We start from the raw sequence: 13812 nt of genomic DNA on the forward strand, positions 1-13812 counted from the left end.
TGCGGTACGCCAGAAAGCGCGCGATGCGCTCTTCGGTCGCGTTTCGCCTACGGTGTATTTTTAGTAACGCGCACACGGCGGTCGTGCGAGGAAGAGAGAGAGAGACGCTCGGGCCGTCCAAATTCTTTATTTTGCGCAAACACGTCAAGAGAGGCACGTTGAAAGTCATACAAATATAAACCATATATACGCGCAGCCTAACGAAACTCTTTCGGCGAAAACGGCGGCGCGACGCGACGTTCGTTGCTCTTTCGTGCTCGCGAATGACACGACCGTTCCTTCTCTCTCTCTCTCTCTCTCGCGCGCGCGCGCGAAAAGGAAACATTGCGCAATCGCGATCGGTTCATAAACCGCGAAGGTTCCATGCTGTCAACTAAAAACCGCGAAATTCCCGATACACAGGATGTGCGTATGTGTGTCAGAAGCCGCGTGTGCACGTCTGTGATCCCTTCGAACGTGTTCCATCGGTGTGTTTCGATCTCTCGTGTGTCGAGATCGCCGTTGAATCCCTTACGCTCTTGGCAGAACTACAAGCCGCTCGTGCGCCTCCACGCACGTCACACTCACCTGACCAGAGACCCTCCCCCCGCCCCTCTCTCCGGTTTTCTGCTTTTTCTTTTTCTATTTTATTCTCAAGGTCGCCGCGACTACATAGACTATTTCCGTGAAATAAATCATTTCTGCGAAACGAGCGTTATTATTTTCACGACCGAATCGGTCGTTCGGGGAACGCGTCTCTCGGAAGCTCTCGATCGGCTACTCACCGTGTTTCCCGAGCTTTAAAAATAAAGTTTCCCCGATACTTATCGAATCAGTGGAATTTGTTACCTCGATTTTTGCCAATCTCTCGCCGCTGGTCTCGCCGGATAAAATCTCGCGAGTCTAATTCCGGCGGTGCGCCGGTCGGAAGAAAAGTACCGTGGCGAAATCGGTGTCGAAAGAGAAATACCTATATCGCCGGAGAGCATCGATACTCTTTCCGCATATTGGCTTCCTAGAATCGAGCTGTTTATTGGCGGCAGGTATGAGCGCACCTTTGAGGATCGAAGCGGGACACGATCAAGGAGAACGGAAAGACGCCTAGGATTCGGCGCGCGTTCGTATTTCAAGCGTTAACATAAAAGCGATATAGGTCGGCGGCTCGATCCTTCCAAGGCCTCTTGCGTCCCCGAATCGAGGCGTAGCAAAAAGGAAACGGTCTCACCGGGCTCGTTTTGTCTCTCTTTCTTTCTCCCTCTCTTTATCTCTCTCTCTCTCTCTTTCTCCTCGCTAACGGAAAAAGTATCGTCCGGCTCGATGGGTGCGGTCGCGCCGGTTAACCGGATGCTAACTGCAACTTGAGAATACTAAACGCCGACGGTGAACGCCGATGTGTTTACGAGAAGTATTACTTCTGCGACGATATTGCGACCGCGTCCCCATGCGTCGCCGTTCAGCTTCGACTTACCGATAACCGTGCGCTGGAAAAATCTTTTATTGCCGATCGTCGTATCCCCGCGACCTTCGCTTCGCGCTCTTCGCAATTATCGCAGATCGGGGAATTTTTCCCTGATTTTCTCGGAAATCACTCGGAATTTCTTCGAGTGGCAATTTGTTCTTCTCCGGTGAAAATATTCTACGCTCGACGATCAAGCGCGGAGAGTGTTCGCTCTTCGCGCGAGTGTGAAATTTCTCGAATTTGAATGGATCGATCGTTATTCTGTTTTGGGAAATTTCACTCCAGGAAATTCAGAGTATATTCTGCAAAGTCGGTCGATATTTCTCGGGAGTCGTAAAAAGGGACGCGACAGGGAAGCGGTTCGTTCGGAACGGACGTCTCGCCGTGATTCGTCTTGCATCCGATCTTTCATTTTTGTAGCGGTTCAAATTTCTTCCCGGGATATATATATATATATATACACACACACATATGCATACCGAGCAGGTGCGTGTATTTCCCTCGACTGCAGTGTTGATGCAGCTCGAGAGAGTCGCAGGCTCGAAAAAGCGCGCGCACCGTGTCTCTATTCGCAGGCGGGTAATCGCACGCAAAATGCAGAATAAGTAAATTGGCCGACAGTTACGAGCACCACAAGACCGCTATCTTATAACGCGGGTAGCGGGGAAAATCTTAGGCGGATACTTTCATGGGAGCGCGAACTCGCGCGGAGATGCTGTATTCCTAACCACCGTTCCAGTATCTTTCCCGATACGCATGCTTATCGTACAGATTATTAGATATCTCTTCGAGTAATTTCAGGAAAATTAGATACAATATTAGATACGTACGTGTGGCCAAGTCGAAGCACAGATCCCTCAGCGCGCAACCCTTCGCATTCCTCGAGTCCAGAAACACGCACTGTCGAGAATCCAAATGCGTTAGAAATTCATTTATGTAATTGACACATATAATACTATTCGTGAAGCTTTGATGATAATAAAAATAATAAATCCTCAATATAATTAAAAAAAATGGATTTTTCCCATTTTTCCGCGAATTTTATCGATTTCTCTCGCGGAAAGGTTGAAAAAACCGTTTCAGAAAATTTTTCGCAGTTTTTTCCTTCTTTTCGCGAAAAAAAAAGGGAAAAACCCGGTTTTCCCGAGCTTTGAAAAATACAATCCTCAGATACATATAATTTCCAGAAGATCGCTCTCCTCTTTTTCCTCCTTTCCTTCCTTCCCTCTTTCTCGAAGCTCGTATTCAATTTCATGCGCGCACGCACGCGTGCGCTCGCGATTTCAGGAAACATAATTCATCGTTGCACAAGAGATATACGCCGTCGCATCTCCACAGACACGGTCGCGCGATTTTTCGCCGACCCCGTTTAGCGCAATCCTAATCGCTCGTAATAGATTTTCCACTGCGAGCGTGCGCGCGCGCTTGTTAAAAACTTCGCAAATAGCCACGGCTGAGGAGATAACGCGCAATTCTTTTCGACCGCCGGGACAGTGGAAATCAATCAATGTTAGCAGGGTCAATAGTCATCCGATAAGTCTCAAGATCGGGAATTATCTGTACGCGGTAAATACATTTAATCCCCCGATAGCCCGCGATGCATCGTCCTCGTCCGCGATGCAATTCCCCGCGCGGACAGCGCAACGCACAGCGTTACACAATTTAAGCGCGAGCTCGCTTCACTAATGTCTCGATTTATAAATAACGGATCGCGATGTGATCTCTGAGGACGTGTAGTGTTCGTGAGCACGAAAGAGGATAAAGAGGCTCCCGATCAACATCCGTGCATTTTATTTTCATCCGCGGATTTTACATTTCGCAGATTAACGAGGATTTACACGCATAAGTCGGAGGACGTGATTCACTCGCTGTTTATACAAGAGTGTTTATAAACGACAAGGAACAAATGTTCGTTAAATTTATTACAGTCAGTATAAAAAGAAAAAAAAAATAAACGCCTTTATCAAGTCTTTGCTAAAGAGTCGCTTGTAACTATGACAGCGTTGCAATTCACACGTTTCCTCAGCCCTGCAGACAAGGAAATTCGATGTTAAATGTTAAGAAGCCGAGACAGATAACGTCGTCTCTCTTTCTCTCTCTCTCTCTCTCTCTCTCTCTTGCCCTCTCTTTTGAAATGTTTCTTATGGAAAAAAACTTGACTGACACGTTTAACTTTGTAAAACGATCCATCATAGAGATGAACGACAGTAATGCTGGGACGTCCTGTACGTGTGCGTATGTGGCGCAATATCAATGACATATAGCGAGACCGCAGAAACGCGACAAATGCGGAGGTTAAAAACCTCGACGGGTGTCCGTGAAATCGATAGAAAAGGCGAGATACCGTGATTTCGACAACGCAAATGACACAGCTAATCTTGCGCGCTGACGTGAACGCGTTTGTGTGTACGTACCTAGTGACTTTCCGCGAAAACGATTTTGCACGGGACGGACTATCGGTAAATTTCGACATCGACGGATGTCTGACTTTGATTAATCCGTTAGGATCCGCGACAGGAGCGCGCGGTGTAGCGATAACGCTGGCCGATAATAAACTCGTGATCGACGGCGTTCGCGTCGTATCTTTGCACGCACACTTGTGCACCAGGTGTACGTATGCGTGCGAGTGTGTCATGAACCGCGCTAATAACGAGAGTAATTTAATATTCAAATCGGACGATTTAATACCCGGAAATGCTCGCGAATGTTTCGGAGAATATCTTGAAAAGCCTATATCATGTGCATTATAAAGGAGGTCCAACGACTCGTTAGCTTCGTTTTAATGAGAGGTTCTCCGAACAATTCGGAGTTAAGTTTAAATTCTCCAAGTTTTTTTATGGCTTAGAGAACTTCGGTAAAATGAAGGTCGTGAGTTGTGCGACGCACTGTACAAAATGACTGGAAATATTTTCTATCGAGTATTAAAAAATCTGTCTCGCCGAATACGCGTTTGAGAATGCCGTTCTCAAATATATATCTAAAAAACTTTTCTCGTCGAAGAAATAATTAAAACGCACCGCTCGAATTGCGAATAAATCGCGTCGCAACACCTCGTTGCAGTCTGCTGAAATTTTATCCCGACCGGCGATTCTCGGGTCGCTCGAGGCGGCCACGCTGGCTCGCTACCGGACTTTAGAAATTTCAAAATCCGTCGTGACGATTCCGCCTACGCTTATATTGTAAACTATCCTATCACGCAGCGAGTGTGACGCGTGTCACACCGAGGTCCTAACTAGTCGGACGTTCATCCAATATCGCCACCTGTCCACCCTCTTTCTTCCGTCGAGGCAGTAAAAGTCCACCTAGCCTCCGCGTTCGACATTCAGACGTGGCAGAAAAATACATAGAACTTCCTCTGAATGATGTGGCACAATTTCGAAAAAGCAGCCGTATTGTCGAGGTGGATACCTGCGACCGGCGTCCTACGGTTCGGGACGAAAACCAACCAATCGGGATTCTAACCTTTGTAAAAGGACAGCCGAAGGATCTAACGGATTTCGATGCTAAGGGTGTAACAATACCCACCATACCAGGCATGGGCATTGCGAAAAAGAGGACAATGCCGAGTCGATGCAGCGCTTCCGTCGTCCCGTGAGTTTCTGGAAGACCGCAGATGAAGTACACGGATAGACGAAAATCCTCCTTTTGAAGAAACCTGGCATTTCGCACCTTGAGATCATTTCGGCCGACGTTGAAATTGACGAATTTTTGCTATACTGTACATATTTGCCCGTATATCAAGAAAAAAGATATATAAGACGTGAAAAATGTTTATTCGATGAGTAATAATATTACTAATAATATTTATACTAATATACATGCTTTCCCTTATACAAATATTTCACCGTTTAGCCCGCAAAAACTGTTAGTTGAGTAGTGAAAGCGTATATTCAGTTGAATGGCCCCGTTTTTAGATCGGAAAGGGGTCATTTTGTGCAAAAATGAATGGTTATGGTAAATTACATACGAGTATATCCAAACGTTATAGAAGACGTATTGAATAATTTTGAGCAGTAAACACGTTTAGTGCTGTATAAATTTGAGATATATACAAATGTAAATTTAGCTACGAGTACAAAATATTCATTTAACACTCACTAATACGCACACTGCATATTTTGAAATAGCACGAGTAAAAATACACGACCCTTTAACGTGCTTCTTCCCGTATTGAAACTGAGAAGGAACTGAGAGAGGAACGTATTAACATGTTCTCACTCTCATCAGCTGGGAAACGTGTATTGAAAACGGACAATCTCCTAAAAAATAATCGTACATAATCGCGTGTACTCGTCATATTCTTTCGTTTAATAGACTGCTGTAAGAATGTAAGAAACGGACATAAAAATGATAGAACTGGCTAAAAACGGGCCAGAAACGGGTTATAAATAGACGGATGAGAAGTGGAAACGGTGAAATATTTCTACAAGGGTTTACACTGAGAGAAGATTATTTTCAAATAAGAAAATATATACATTTTTTTAAATATGTAACTCTTCACGAAAGCAATCGTTATTTTGTTTAAATAAAAAAAATTTAGATTTAAATATATACGTTATTGATACCGACCGAATAAATATTTTTTACTTTTTAGATATTTTTTTCTTCCAGTGTGTACATATTTACCCAAACACGACGGTGTTTCCGAGTAGTCGTGCGCAAATAGCCGTGTCCGTACTTGTTGACGAGAGAGATAGAGACTGATTCAGCGCTCAATCTCACGTAATCTCCGCATTTTTTAAAAAAGAAACGATAAATCCGGATTATATCTAACATCCTAATGATCATTTGTTCATCGTTTGCGCACCGTTCGTTCGTTTATCCGTTTGCCCGTCGCCGTATGATATATTTTGATGACGCCAAAGGGGATACGAAAAACTCTTCCGGCGTATGTTCTCGGCGACGACGGCTGAACTGTGTCGTTCGGCCTGCGTCGTTCCGCGAGTGCGGGTCGAGTTTAATTCCTCGGGAAGACACGCTCGATGACCCGGCTAGAAGAGAGGCGGCCGAGCCGAGCTGAGTGGAGTCGAGTGCCGACATAGGTCACCAACGAAAACGTAAGGGGCCAAATGCTAATTCGGCGCGGGCTGATTGCGAGACGAAGCTGGGTCGCCATGCGAAACGAGCCATTAACATGTAATTGCTTTCCACGAATCCACCTACTCGCGTCCAGTTGCTTTTGATAAAGCTAATTGCGGGTTTGCCCACGCTAATGCCTATTCACGAATATCCTATCCGAGAAGTAGGTAGGTAATAATACCCGCTGGCGAATAATGCAGGTACGTCTTTTGCGAAAAGAGACGAAAAGAAGGAGCAGAAACGGGAGAGAAGGGAAAAAAAGCGGGAGAAGGGAGGGGGGGGCGGGAGGGCGAGGGGAAGATGACGAATCCTGTTACACCGCGAGCGAGACGGTAACGAGGGATTTTCGCGACCGGGGAATAACGTGACAACGTATGCTTTTTTTCCTTTCTTTCTTTTTTTTTCTTGAAGATGCGAGCGCACGCGAAGTTGAACGGACTGCTTGGGCGTAATTACGCGCGTAGAGCAAATCCGGAATTCGCGCGCGTAGAGGCGTTGGATTTCTGAATTCGAATGATCATCCGATTAACTTTGCGCCGCTTATGAGGAGACGGAAGATTTTCCGATCTGTTCCTACGTTCGTCACACCTTCCGTTCCGCGTCCACCGCGTACCGACGATTTAGTTCGCGCGAGGACAAAGTTCGTGGAATCGCGCCTTATTTCTTCGCAATTCCAGTGCTCTTTGCAAAACGGAACGACGACGCAACGCGTTTTTAATCCCGGCTCATCTAATCTCGCGGCTCCGATCCATCTACGCGAATCCTTCTTCGCGCGCGAGGAGCTTCTCTCTACGTCCTCTCCCTCTCTCCTCTTTCTTTTTATCTCATCCCCCCTCCCCTCGCAAATTAATAAATCGTTTCTAATCGCGCTTGCTTCTCGAATGCACCGGGGCGCAGTTATCGCTGACGTCTCTCGCGCGCTACCACGAAGACGACGATGGGGAGGAGGGGGCATGCGGCGGAGGAACGCTGATTCTGAGAATTAATGCTCAGCTAAAGAAACGCTTGAGATACAACGTTAATTAAGATAACGGTATGAGCCGATACGAGCGAATAGTAGAGAAAAGAAAACTCGCGGGCGAATATGTATCTGACCCTTAAACCGCGCGGAGGAGCGAGCACGCGTTGCCACTAATTAGACGCGGATACAAGCGATTTTTGCAAGCGAGCCGCGCCGTCGCTTGCGCGCTCGCTGCGTATCGGACTACCTTGAGGACTGCTGAGAGTGCCGGTTTCATACTGCCGGGAACTTCGCGTCCGGCTGCGCTTCCACGAGCCCCCGGAGCGACTTCGCCAAATAGCCAGCATAGTAAAAAAAAATATTTTATATTTGAAGTTGAAATCGGTTCTTATAAAAATTTCTCTGTTAAATTTGTAACATATCCATGCGTCGATTTAACGTACTGCGTTTATATTATCTCAATATTCCGCGTTGACCCGATATTCAATATGCATGAGTGTTAATTAAAATAGCACATTTTACACTTCACCGTCGATTAACATACCATGGACACTATAATTTCGTTGTGAATTTTTTACACAATATTCGTATTATTTTTCAACATGCTGACCTTGTGTTAAATTAATACAACCATTTATGCGGACCGTTTAGGATATGTTGAACGTGTTAGATTTAAGGAAAAATATTTTACTACACGTTTCTTTCCTCGTACGTGTCAAATATGTTGGCTATTTGTCGTTCTTGTGTACTTTTAAGATCGCTTTAAATTCATCTCAAGATAGTGCGCATGTCAATGAACGCGGCCTTTACGGCATTTCGAGATAAACCGAGTCCTTGGAGTGCCGTGGGCGCACACATGCGCTCGAGGTAAGACGTTCGCTATGACCTGAGAGCGTCAAACGACACGTTCGATAATCTTTTCATTATGTTCCGTTCACACGTAAAGCACTTTCCCGACGAGCTCATTTCAAGGATCAAGACGATCTCAAATGCAAGATCGGTCACCGTGAATACCGTCTTATGATTAACGGTCTAAGTGCCGAAGTCGAGAAGGAAGTAAAAAAAAACAATGAGTATCGTTCACTGGCTGTGACTCACGAGAAGATCTTTGGAATCGAGACCGAGGCACGTAGCCGAAATAAAAGGCGTAAACCGCTCCGAGTTTCGTGATACAACTCCAGCGGTGCATATATAAAGTGTTTTAAAAAGGTAAAAAGAAATTCAAGGTTTATATAAGGGCATTATAATATTGCTCGCTCTGTGGGAGGGCAGCAAGAAATGCTTAATCAACGTTACCTCGGAAATCTAGTCTTTGTGCAGTGAGAGTAACACGACTGTACCGTTGCGCTCCCTCCTACCCTTGATCGTTCTCCGGTGACTAGTCACTCGCAAGTGTACCTGCACGAGAAACGTCAAAGACAGGCGATTGCGCGGCGTGCGTTTTTCTGACGTAAGGAGCGAACTCGCGCCGACAAGCAGGAAAGCCCGTGTGTGTTTTATCCCCCTTTTTCCCGAAATGGCAGGGTCCGTTCGTGCGGAGTCCGCACAATCGCGATTGCGAAACGATCGTCCTGTCATTGGTCGAGCGTACGGAACCGGTGGAACACCCGCGCCGCATTTTAGCGGTCTGAGTCAGGCTATCGCCAGTTGCGAGGTCTTACGCAACCGGCCGCGGCTATCTACCTAACGAGTGGCCGAATGCCGTTGCTTTACTTGCGTTGTGTCGTTAACGGAGCCGTCGATACGATATACCAAACGAGACGAGACGAGGAGACACGACGAGACGAGAGTCACGTGAACGTTAGACCACGTCGATCGGCCGTGTGATCTTTCACCGTTCGTTCCGCGCTATCGAAATTCAAGGAATTTAATATCATTTTGAAGGCTCGAGAAAAATCGGATTTTTCCAATTTGCCCGCGGACTTCTTCGGCTTCTGTTCTGCTCCGAGGGTGGGAAAATTCGTTTAGAAAAATTCACATATGTTCGGTTAAAACCTGCGACATATACTTTTCCCGTAAAGAAGATGAAGAAGTCGAAAATAGGAAAAAAAAAACCGGTTAATTCTGAACCTACAAAACTATAGAATTTATTAAAGCACTTCCGACGGAATCTATAGCAGGGCAAAAAAAGGCGAAGAAGGAATTTCGGAGGCAAAATTAGAAAAGGAAATACGTCCGCTTCTATATTTATCTCGAAATTCTTCCTAGTCCCTCGGAGCACGGAACATTGGTAACAATCGAGATTTTTTCCGTGTCTAAACAGAAATATGCAGAAAATGCTATGAAATACGAGAAAACCGCTGTTTGTAAATATTACAATGAGAACTAACACCGGGGTGCAGCAAGAAAAATACAAGTAGGCGGAGCGCAAGTAAGAGAAGAAATGGTTAACATATTGTTGACCGGTCACGAGTTAACTCGTGTCTTCCTGCTCAAACGTTGCTGACCGGCCACGAGTAAACTCGTGATCGATGCAAGATATACATTTGCGCGATCGAAACAAGATACATTTGCAAAACCTGTTGTGTACCATTACACGTAGGTGATTGCTACACCGTTTATCATACCAAAAAGAAATATTAAAAATTAAATATTAAATAAAATTTATTGAAGTTTATTTATATTGTTTCACTTCCACATCCAATTACGAAATAATAGCCGATGACATGAGATAAATTCTAAGTAAAATTGCCGGTCAACAATGTGTCAAAAAAGTACTAGGAACTTTGGTTTGAAATTGATTTTTAAATAAAAATGTTATGATAATTATTAAAAAACAATTTTTATAATAATACCTGAAATGCATCCTATTTTACAATTAAAAAAAAAATTCGTAAAAATTTATTTTCAAGTAAAAAAAGTTATGATAATTATTAAAAAAAAAACATAATTTATTTTTCAATAATACCTAAAATGCGTGCCTATTTTACAATTTCTGAAAGTTTGACAAACATTGCTTCATCAATAAAAATGTTATGACGATTTCAGTAACGTGCAAGTTTGCCCAAAAACGTACGGTCCCAGGCGTATGTCTTACAGATTTCTTAGCGGTCCGCAATGTGTTAAGAGGACTTTGGATCGTTGAAAGGCTCACACAATTTATCATCGAGACGATATCGACAGAGAGAGAGAGAGCGATGTGCGCGGGTGATCGAAACGGTTTTCAGAACCAATTGTCCGCAGCTGTCACAGTGGCGGAAGTCACGGGAGCGCTTCAGAGAGAGAGAGAGAGAGCCGGAATCTTACAGGCTTCGCATTTTCTCCCACCGTCGCGCGTCCTACGTGATTCGCTCAGAGGCAAATCGCACAGCTTGCGCGAACGCGTAACTCGCCGATGCCTAAGCGAATTGCGTCACTCGGCTCGCGAGCCGAGCAGACTAGACGACGCCGGTCTCGCACGAGTGACCGCCGTTATATGCCGGCCGCGAATACGCCGAGTACACGAGTAATCGCGATAAGCCGCTTTCGCATCTCGCGATCTCGATTATCAGCGGGAGTACCGGTAGCGTGACGATACATGTGCGAGCGCACGGCGATACCGACGTCGCGGCCGAGCCTCTTCAGGTGAGGCGCAGGAAAACCCCGTGACTGTGTCGTCATGCTAACACTAGAAGTACCGAGCGGTAATTTCTGATCGTTTCTAGTTTTAGATACCGTATTTCTCGTGCAAAAGATAGGATTCTGCAATTTCACCGATGACTTTTCATCAATTATTTAACGAAGGAGATGATTGGTGAAGCATTTTCTTTACACTGACTTTGCGAGTGAACTCGAAGGATCAACGAGAGAGTTCCGAAATCTCGAGAGTTTGTTACCTTCCATTTACCCACTTGTCCCTCATGTTTAATACACTATTTCACATTTGCTCATCGCTATCTGCAGTGGAGCGGGGTTATTCAAATTCAGAAATCTCACTTTCTGACTTATGACACGAATTCCTTTTTAACCTCTTTCCGCGATAGCTCGAAGCAACCATTAACACCGTCTCTCCGTGAGTATCTACGGGACTACAAGTCGCGAACGCCGACACTCGTGTCGTCCTCGCGATGTACTTCGCCTTATGACGTTGTTCGTCGAAAATAACCTCGTTTAACTACGAAATTAAATTAATAGACGAGAGAACGCGCGCAGGCTGGTTGTGCGACCGGGCGAGCAACGGTTATCATTAGCCGCCGCGCTCGAGATAATGCTAGTTTTCCTGCGACGCCGCGCAGACTATCGACAGATAATTGCATAATGCGAGCGTATCCGTTGCTCTCTTACTTCGTTGCCGCGCATAAGTATATACACGAGAACCGCCACCGCCGACGTATCCTCGCGTGTGTTGTGGGTGGGCGCGATCGGAGTGTCCTTGGCCTTGAGCATATCGGCCCTCATGCGACTACGACGACGACGACGACGCACGAGCAGCAACCGGTACCGACGACTATGTGGAAAATGCGGGCCGGGCTGCACCGGTCGTCCGTGACGTGCACCGATCTTTCCTTCCGCCGCCTTCCTCGTGCCGCTTTTTCGCTCGTTCGCTCGCTCGCTCGCTCGCTCACACGCACTCTCGTTCCTGCTCTTCAATATCCGCCGTCGTATCTCGTTTCTCGGCCACCGCAACTAATAATCGTTCCCTTCTCGCCGCTCGTGTTTCTCTCCTCGCTTCCGTCATCGGCGAAGCGCTAACAATTACATTTTTTCTTCCCGACTGTTGCTTCATCGATCGAAGCGTTCGGACCGTTGGGTTTATCAAGCGTTGAGAATAATTTCGGTCGCGTTGTGATATAAATAAACTCGGGATTAATTGTTGAGAATAATTTCGGACAGATAGCACACACACGCGTATACACGCACATCGTGTGATATTAAATAAGATTGCCGGCCGGCGGCTCTCTTCACGCAGGAAGACGCGCAGGTATGCGGAGAGGGCGATTGAAGTAAGTGGGCGTCCACATCAGCTCGAGCATCTGCCCAGAAATATGCCAAAACATCAGCTGTTCGAGCTGCACAACCGAGTGGCTGGCTGCTGGCTGGCCGGCGGGATGCCTGGTCGATTGGCGCCCTACGGAAGGCAGGGTCGACCCTCAGACTGAAAAGGGCCGACCGGTTGTGCTCGCACACACAGCCACTCTCGGTTGGCGTCTGACTTACTTAACGCGATTCCCGGCGCGAGTCCCATTCTACGAAACTCGTAATATTTTAGAAAGACGACGGTCGCACGGGGGAAAAAAAAAATACAGAAAATCCGTAACTTCTCTAACCGAATCGTAATTTATCGCTGGAAAATTCATCGACGATACAATTCGAGGCGTGGAAACTTGATTCTGTCGAATGTTCACTTTTTTTTGTGTATTTCGATACACAATATCAAAAGCAATCATAGAAATTTCTTCAATATTGCAGCTCTAAAATGAACAAAAAAAAAAAATGTGCGAGTATTCCTAGCATGAAAAAATTCCAATTAAAAGTATAACCCAGTTATAATTATTTTCTAACGCCGTATCGCGAAGCATCCGCGCTTTTATCGGGACCAGGAACCTCGTAGCCGGAAGTTATTGTTCTGTCAAACTGGGCCACGACGTAACGCGCCGCGCCACCTTCAGCGGGCGACGGTCCTCGCTCGACTGATAGCGCGCTAATTCTCTATCGTACAAACGCATACGGTCATTTAATCGCCGGCTTCTCTCCGCGGCGTCCCATATACGTGTCATGTGCGTGTGTGCTCGCATGTGTGTCTCTCAGTGGCACCATTTAGCGCGGCGCGATTAGATACGACAATCTGACAGCAAGCGCGCGGCACATCGAGCGCTCGCGCGCGACTCGTCACTCGTTGCTCTTCGTTATTCGGCAGAAAATGTCGGTTTATCGCCGGTGCAGCAGCGACATGACGGCAGCTGCGTTCTATTAAACGACGTGCCGTAATAAATAAATACGAACTCGATGATGAACGGCTTCACGCACTCGTCCCCCCCTCTCTCTCTCTCTCTTCCTCTATCTCGGTTTCTCTTCATCTTTCTCGATCCGACGGGTCGACCGTCTCTCTTTTCCCTTCTCCCCTTCTGACCCTCGCTTCCTCTTAATCGCCTATCGAGCTTATTCTTCCCCCTCACGCGGCGATATCGTTTCCACGATATTCCTCTCGCGACGAGAACACGACGCGGCGGCGGCGACGGCATGTCCCGAGTCGACCATCGGCAGGATGTGGGATCGTACTTTAAAAAAGAACCCTCTTCCTCCGAAGAGCGACACACGAGACGGATTCGTTCCATACGTCTTCTTCCTTTCTTCGTGCCTTCGCTCGAACATTCGCCACCGTAGCCGGACATCTCCGAGTTTCACGGGGTTTTTA

Source organism: Dinoponera quadriceps, unplaced genomic scaffold (assembly GCF_001313825.1).
Source record: "Dinoponera quadriceps isolate SergipeBrazil2010 unplaced genomic scaffold, ASM131382v1 scaffold37, whole genome shotgun sequence".
Classification (NCBI taxonomy): domain Eukaryota; kingdom Metazoa; phylum Arthropoda; class Insecta; order Hymenoptera; family Formicidae; genus Dinoponera; species Dinoponera quadriceps.